General features: G+C 31.7%; 1 long non-coding RNA gene across 1 annotated transcript; it reads left to right on the top strand.

Moving 5' to 3' along the window:
• Positions 1-577: 577 nt before the first annotated feature.
• On the top strand, positions 578-7,437 carry LOC147809515 (uncharacterized). The gene is made up of 2 exons (XR_015433790.1): positions 578-715; positions 7,011-7,437. It is a non-coding gene; the product is annotated as an uncharacterized LOC147809515 (long non-coding RNA).
• The last annotated feature ends 1,243 nt before the right edge of the window (positions 7,438-8,680 follow it).

Below are 8,680 nucleotides of genomic sequence, written 5' to 3' on the forward strand. Positions count from 1 at the left end.
ACCACGAAATCGCCAGAAGGGGAAGAAGCTTAAATACAGTGTTGCTCCTGGTGACTAAAAATTCAAAAAGTGGTGACTAATAATATCTATACTTTAATTAAGAGATATTAAAATTAGCAAATTTTTCTTGCATATATTATTTTAGTTAACGAATGAAAGCGCTTTTCTTGCTTTATTTAAATAAACTGGGCCCCTATCCCATCCATCATTAAATTACACCATTAATACATGATCCAGCTGGTTCATTGTCTTCTGAGTTGAGTTCAAAATTACAAGACAACTAAATTGAACAATGATAATCGTAATCTCAGAATTAGGTCGGCTGTACCACACCGGTTAATAAATTATAAAATAATTTCTGATGGAATCCCCCATTAAATTTCTGACGCTTGCAAGGTCATGGATTAAATATTTTAATATTCTAATCGGAAAGAGATAGCAATTTCGACTGCAAGAAAAATTTTTGTTGCGAGCATGAAAATGAATTAATGGAAGCTTAGTAAAAATAATAAGACAACAGAGGAGCAGTTTTAGAATGAAAGCGTTTTCTGAATATTGAAAGGATTTTCCGGTTTTGCCCCAGTGTTTTGACGCTTGAAATAATTACTATCTAAGTCAGAGGAAGAGTTAACTTGAATAAATATCACCTAACTCAAAGAGAAGGTTTCAGACAACTCATTCCGACATTCAAGAAAGATTCGTCATAAATTTGAAGGTAATTATTTTTATTTTAAACATTTCATTTCAAACATTTTCAAAACTTCATAACAGTGTTGACAAAATATTAATCTCTCTCTCTCTCTCTCTCTCTCTTTATAATAATTTTTTCACATTACGTTTTTTCGTTATAATTTTATAGATATTCAATTGAGTCAAACAAACTTTTTGGAGGAATTTAAGATTGGTTGCAAATTTTCAAAAAAATTCGTTAAAAACTGCGTAAGTTATGAGTATTTAAGATAGTTCTTTTATACATGCGCATATGTATCATACGCCAGTCAGTGTTGACAAAATATTAAACTAACCTCTCTCTCTCTCTCTTTGAAATAATCTTTTCACCTTACATTTTTTCGTTATAACTTTATAGATATTCAATTGAATCAAGCAAACTTTTTGGAGGAATTTAAGATTAATTGCAAATTTTCAATAAATTCGTTAAGAACTGAGTAAATTATGAGTATTTAAGCTAGTTCCTTTATACTGCGCATGCACTGAAAAAAATTGAAAATTTTTTTCATAATTTTGTAGTGAATCGTATTTGGCAACTAAGAAAAAAAAATTTGGTTTGAATTTCTTAAAAATTTAAAAAGTTTCAAACAATTTTCTAAGTAGTTTTCGTACTTTTCAAAAGAAAGCTAAAAGCGAGCAGGAGTTATTCACAAATTTTATTTTGTATCATGCGACAAAATATGAAAGCAAATCATAATTCTTTACAATAATCGGGTCTCATTTTTAATAAGTTTTGTTTAATTGTACAAGATAATATCTGTGGATAAACCTTTGTTGTTTTGAGCTTTCTTTGAAAAGTATTAAAACTACTTAGAAAAGTGTTTGAAATTTTTAAGTTATTCAAATTTGTGCATGCGCAGCGTAAAAGAACTAGTATAAATACTTATATCTTGTTCAGTTTTTAACGAACATTTTTAAAATTTTAAATCAACTATTTTATAATTGCTTTTAATTTTCTCCAAATATTGTGTTTAATTTCATTCCCAGGCCGTTGCCTATCGCCATTGTGGAACTCTAGTGTGAGGTAAATAAAGTACTTACCAACCTAGGCATCGATGCAAAATTTAAAATGCGGCTGCCATAGATGAGAAATTTAAAACCTATTTTTTATTTGTTTTGGTGGTTTTACATTTTACATGTTTAAAATGAATTGATACAAAATGTATTTGCTAACATCAATATTTATTGATTTCGAGTGCTAAGTACTTAGAAATATTAAGTACACAAAGTGTCAAATATATTAAGTACAAAGTATACGCAATGGAATAAATAACACTTAATATCAGATAACATTTCTATTTGTTTTCTGTTGCTTGATTTTTTTTAAGGATCCCGAATATTTTTCTCTTCGCTGATTTTAAATAGTTCATTGGTTTCCCTATCCAAGCAACAGTTACTTTTAAAGTGACAGTTTTTGTCTATTTTTTGTCGAAATGTGCAAGTTTAAAAATGTTATACACAACAGAGGGAGTGGCATCAATGTTGTGCCAAACTTCTAGAGGAGTTTGGACACTTTATCATTATAAAAAAGACATAGGAGCCCATTTACGGAAATGTCCTCATACAACGCGAGGAGCGCATCATTATTAGGAACAGTTTCTTCGTGTGCATTTGAATAGATCATAATATGAAAGCGCCCCTAGCCGCTTGCGACGATATTTCAGGTAACTAGTTCCAATGGAATTTTAATCCTGATGATGTACCAGAAATGACATAGACGTTTTTCACAATTTACGCAAACCCCTTTTATATATAACACTTTTAAATCTATAGCTTCAGGAGCAAAACTAATTTCAGATTTAAAATCAGCACATCCGAATAAGGCAAGATCAAGTACTTTATTTTATAACCGTCGTTGAACAGCCGACCCAATGTTTTGGGTTTACGACCACTAATATTCAACTATGTACCTTGAAATTTTGAACCCGATTCAGAAGACAAGGGAACTCCTGGATCATGTATTGGGAGAAATTTTTCCTTCATCGAGGACTTTTTGATGAAACTAACCCGCCTTTACGTTACATAGAGAGGAAGACAACGAGAACTACCCACGGTTAGCCTGACGGCAATGCGACTCTAACCCATGATCCGTCTACCACTTAAGATATTTCACGTCAGCACTGTGGTCGATGCGAGCCGGATGCGGATTCGTATCCATCGGTGGGATTCGAACCCGGTTCACCCACCTCATTGGAAGGCGAACGCTCTATCCCCTCAGCCATCGCGGCTCAAGATCAAGTTCTTTGTATAAATGCAACAAAAAATGTATTCCTCTCGGTAATCATAACAATGTTTATTTTAATCAATGCTTAAACCTAATATATACAAACACCGATTTTTCCCATTTTAACAGAAGATCTTGTGTTAAATATTTAAGGTCGTTACAATAACTATATATTTACAATAACTTTCACCGCTACGTTGCATAAACAATTTTAAAAAATATGTAAGACCTAATAATCGCGTGAGGAATTTTTAATTGCTGACATAACTACACAAACTTTGCTTCATTTGAAAAGTTTAGTGGAAGAACCAGGTAAGTGCTATTTTTAAGGGTATTTAAGAATCAGAGAAAATAAAATAAGGTGATTGCATCAATATGGGCATATTTAATGTAACAGAACTGTTTTTACTTTCACTTTAATTTTAACATAACTGATCCATATTAATTTTGAGTATGCTTGCTTGAATTTTACTTCAAATTAGTCTGTTGTAAATAAAATAAGGCAAAGAATTATTAGCCTCTTCTTCTAATAAATCTTTAATAAAACAGTTCGGAGATCACTTCTTTTTCTTGCCCTGATTATAGTATCTCTGAAAATGTCACTTGCTTGGTTCTTCCACAAAGCTTTTAAATTGTTTTTATACAATTTCTTTAAATATTGAGTGAATCTACAACTGGGTTAGCTAATATTAGTTTACAATTGATACTGGAGCTTAGTTTATAATTAATACTCGATAGTTTATAATTATTATATTCCAACTATATTTAAAAAATACTGTTTAAAAGACAAATTACTACCTTCAGTAAGTATTTTTAATATTTTTTTAATAGAAAAAAATATTTTATAAACAAATGTAATAAAATGGCAGCTTAACCTTTCTGCACTTCGAGTATTTTAAAATGGTGCTCTAACTAATTTAAGCACTAATACATTTAAAACACATAATAGTCTTTTTTTTTGTAATTTTTAAAATTCTTGAAATAATCTGGTTAGTAATTATTAAGGTATAGAAATTTTTAATTTTAGATTGGTGTCTTTTGATGTCTTCTAAGATAAATCATCGGAGGGCAAGGGGTTAAAAGCAAAGGCATTAATAGAATATTGGAAGTTCTAATTTTAAACTTCTATAAAAATAATAAAATTCTATCGGTAATCAACATGCTGCACTTAAAAATAAAATGAAAAAAAGTGAATGATTAATTTGACAAAACTTTTCTTGATATAATAACTAAACGAATATAATAAAAAAAGAGTTTTTAAATTAATTATTTTAGAAAACTAATCCTTAAGAAAAATTTCGTTGTTTACCACGAGACAAAATTCTTCCCTACAGTTTGTGTTAATAAAACAGATCAAATATTTCGGCAAGATGCATATTATCATCCAACTATTTTTACTGAAAATATGACGTTTTCTCATGAAAATAATACCTACTGTTTTTTGGTCTAAACTTAATGTAAAATTTAAAAACTATATAAGAAATTTAACTTTTTTTTAATCTTAATGGATTACCACTCTCGATGATATTTACTGTGTAATATGCCATTTGTAATGTGATGATATTTGCAGTATATTTCAATGAAATATTCCTATTTTAAAATTTGACTGAAGACATCAGTCTAATAACAGCACACTATTGCAGTGATGCAACATATTCCCGACATCACTAGCATATACATAACCTCATTTTCACAATACCAGTGTATCTCAAGTTCATAATTTTACAATATAGTCTTATCACCCTACTGCATATAATTGCATAGTCAGAACCTCAATGATCCACATGAATACCCCTTTACTTCATTTGCATTCCACAACCTCATCGAAGCTCCAACCTCATTAACCTCAAGATGGTAGGGAAAAGGGCCACAAGCGGCCTCAGGTGCCCAGATATTTCATACAGTTCAGTTCAGTTTAATATTTACAGTATCGCTAAACAGCCACCACATAGACCTTAAAAATTTCTACAACAACTATCAAAGCAAACATGATGGATGGGATAGGGGCTTCTGCGCAGCCCAGGTGCCCAGCTCAAAGAAGAAAAGATATTTACAGTATCACTAATGATATTTACAGTCTAACCACCCTACGGTCGGATAAATATTCTATTTATTTCTAATTGCAGTATATCACAGAAAACTTAATCTGGGTGTTGACATAGGAAAACTTAATTAGCGCTGAAGAATAAGAGATAAAAATAGATAATTTATAATACAAGTGTCACCATTTTTATATGTTGTTTTGTAAAGAATGTAATCTTTGTGAATTCTCTGCCCTCTTAAACCTCCAAATATAAAAGTAGAGCTTTAAAAATTTTTTCGTTCAAATACCATGCCACATTTGAAACCTATATGTTCATGCAATAAGGCAAGGCAGCACAGTGCTGACGTAAAATATCCTCAGTGGTAGACGGAACATTGTTTAAAGTCCCTTTGCCGTCTGACTAACCATGATTAGGTTTTCGTGATTTTCCTCTCCATGTGACGCAAATGCGGATTAGTTCCATCAAAAAGTCCTCCACGAATGCAAAATTCTCCTAATACTTGATCTAGGAGTTCTCTTGTCATTTGGATTGGGTTCTGAATTGCAAGGTTTCGACGAAGTTGAACATTGATAGTGGAAACTCAAAATATTGGGACGGCTGTTCAACGATGGTTATAAAATAAAATAAACATCCTGGCAATCTGGAGAATAAGGTCCTAAAAGTTTATGAAAAAAAGAGGCCTAAATTTGGACAATTTGCTGTTTATTTTTGTTTAATTCGCCATCTACTGTTCTCATAAAGCATATCTGTCTAGAAATATTTTTTACACAATCGTAAAGTTTGTTTATTTGAAGATAATTCCGTGTTAAAAACTATTTCTTATAATCACTATTTTGTGTAGCCTGGTCGGTAGGGCGTGGGTTCGAACCCCACCGGACGAGGACTTCCCGTGTCTTAAAGTGACTGATGCACGTTAAATCTGTTTAGTCGCAAAAGTTCTCCATGTTCCCATAACAAATCAAAACCTCTGGGGGTACTGGATTGGAGATCGATCGTACTCTGATTCAGGTCAAAATTACGATCTGTGGATGAATGAATGGATGTATGAATGGGTCCACTCTATAAACGAATGTGACGTATGGTGTGGCAGAAGTCGAATTCTTGGTCATAGATGGCGCCACTGGAACATAAGAACAATAGCACCCCCTCTGCCTAAACAGGCATACGTCAGCAACAACTATTTTTGTATTGTTTTTGTTTTGTTAATCTGCTTACAGTTGAAAAATTTTGAATTGTAAGGTATAAAATTTTACATTAATTTAATCTACTTAATTTTAAAGGGTAAATCTGACATTTGAAGGAAATCGGTCGAATAAAAAATTAAAAAAAAAAAGAGTAGGGAATTGGCTGAAATATAGAAACTTCTCTGATATGGCGAAATTCGCAGAAAGGGACCTTTCAACCGCTCTTCTGCCCAAACTAATTAGACAATATGATCCAGATAGTAATTATTCTACGGTCAGGAATCAAAATCTGTCAAAAAAAGGTATGTTTATTTAGTTAAAGTATGTTTTTGAATCTGATTTCAAACCTAAAAATACCGCTTGCGCTAATTAAATAATCCTGTTCCAAAACACAAGTACAGAAATGAACATACCTCAATGTCTAAACACTAAATAGTGTTTAGATAATGTTATGTATCTCCGCTTGACCGCCCTGTGATCATATACAATATTTATAATTATGTACAACTTGTGTGGCAGGCAACGGGTTGAAATGGAAGGTTGATAGGGTTGTCTAACAAATGTCACACCATCATATGTGTTTGTTTTTACTGTTTACGTTCTTAAATTTGAGTGTTATTAAATAAGGCCTTTTCACCAAAGCATTCTACACTGGACCATTTTGCAAAAGACATAAAATACTTGCAAAATGCGTAGTACTTTGCAGCCTTGGCATTTGAAAATCCGACCATTACATCAAAAATTCGCTATTTCTTTTCTCTCAGCATACTGTTCATGCATACAATTTAATAACTACTTTTATATTAATTAACTTTTTGTTTACTTTAGGAAATGATGAAAAAAGTCCGTTTGATTGCAATTATTTTTTTTCTGAGCATCGTCTTGCCCTATGAGATTCACTGTACATCTATTTCAAATGCACTAGGCAATATTTTACAGCATCCTCATGATTATGGTAGAAGAGAGACTTTACGAAGATACGAGAGGCAAGCCTCATCATATGGCTATCAGAAATGGCGCAGAAGGCAAGGCGGGTCACATGGACGTGCCAGAAGATTGTGCACTATGTACGGATGTGGCTGCACTCCCCCCCCTAAAGCCAGATGTTGCAAAGGATACAGATACGACAAATATAGCAGAACATGTAAAGTAATTCTTTAAAAGAAATGCTAATGATGAGGAAAGCGATGGCGATAGTTCTTCGCATTTTGTAAACAATTCACGTTTGAAAAAAAATTAAATTGAAGAAAAGTTATGTTTTGTTTTTATATGGATCCTTAGAACTGAAGAGTTTAAATTCTACTATCCTTCAATCATTTCCTCCCCCCCCCCGAAAAAAAAGTGGTAGCTCAAGATATTTTCAATTGTTATTTATCTTCACTACTGTTAACAAAGTGAAAACACTACTACTGTTACTGTGAATAATGTAAAAATTTAGATTAATGATCTAAAATAAGAAATACTTTCATTTACAACTACTTTCAGTCTGAGATTTTTCCCTAAATATTTAATAGCTGAATTTTTGTTTTAACATTTGATTTAATATTTGGCCACCACAATCTTTAAATAATTAAACGATACCATAGATAAGGATGCCAACATCCCACATCATTTGAGAAAATTTCCTCCAGTGTAAGCTAAGTTAGTGGTTTAACCTGGTTTGTCTTGAATTTATATATTGAAATTTTACAAAAAGTGGTTTTATGGAAAAAGTGGTATAATATATTATCGAAATTTATTGGTTTTTCATTCATAGGGCATTTAAAAAGTCTTTGATACATAAAAAGTACTTGCTCCTTATAATTCTAGATCTAATCAGAAATAACTAAATCATTATGGTATCTGAGAATCTTTTAATTCACCCAGATAAATGGAAATGCTGAAAAAAGTTTTCAATCACAATGAATGTCCAGAGATGCCTACTTTCTCCGGACAGCAAATATACAATTTAGTAGATTTTTATCCACCACTATTTCTAAATAATTCGTAGTCTTATATAATTCACCACTTTCGTAAACGTATGTCATGCCATACCTCTTAAAAAGCAAGCAAAAATAGTCAATTATTTGCAAAATTTACCTAATAACTACTTACCGTTTTTTTAAACTATTTTGGCGTGTCCGGAGCAGTTGGCATCTCTGAACGTCTTTGAAAAAAGGAACTGTCCCAAATATATGACGCTGGGCATTAACCGGTTAATGTATGATATGGGATCCTATAGAGATCCTCCGCCTACTCCATCAATCATTCAGGTAGGGGAGAAATTTTTTGGAGTGACCTATTAGACACCCATTTTGACTGCTTTTTAATTCCAGTTAGAAAAACAATGAAGTATATAATGACACAATTTCTTAGAATTTTGTGACTTTTATAATTATTTTTATTGTTGATATTTACTCATAACTTGTTATATAACCGAAAATAATATGAAAAAATATTAAAAATTAATTTTAAACAAATTTCTTTATACATTAGTTATTCTTTCATTTTGCAGTCAT

The sequence above is a fragment of the Parasteatoda tepidariorum genome, chromosome 5, assembly GCF_982258835.1.
Source record: "Parasteatoda tepidariorum strain Cologne lab strain chromosome 5, Ptep-v5.0, whole genome shotgun sequence".
In the NCBI taxonomy this organism is placed as follows: Eukaryota; Metazoa; Arthropoda; class Arachnida; order Araneae; family Theridiidae; genus Parasteatoda; species Parasteatoda tepidariorum.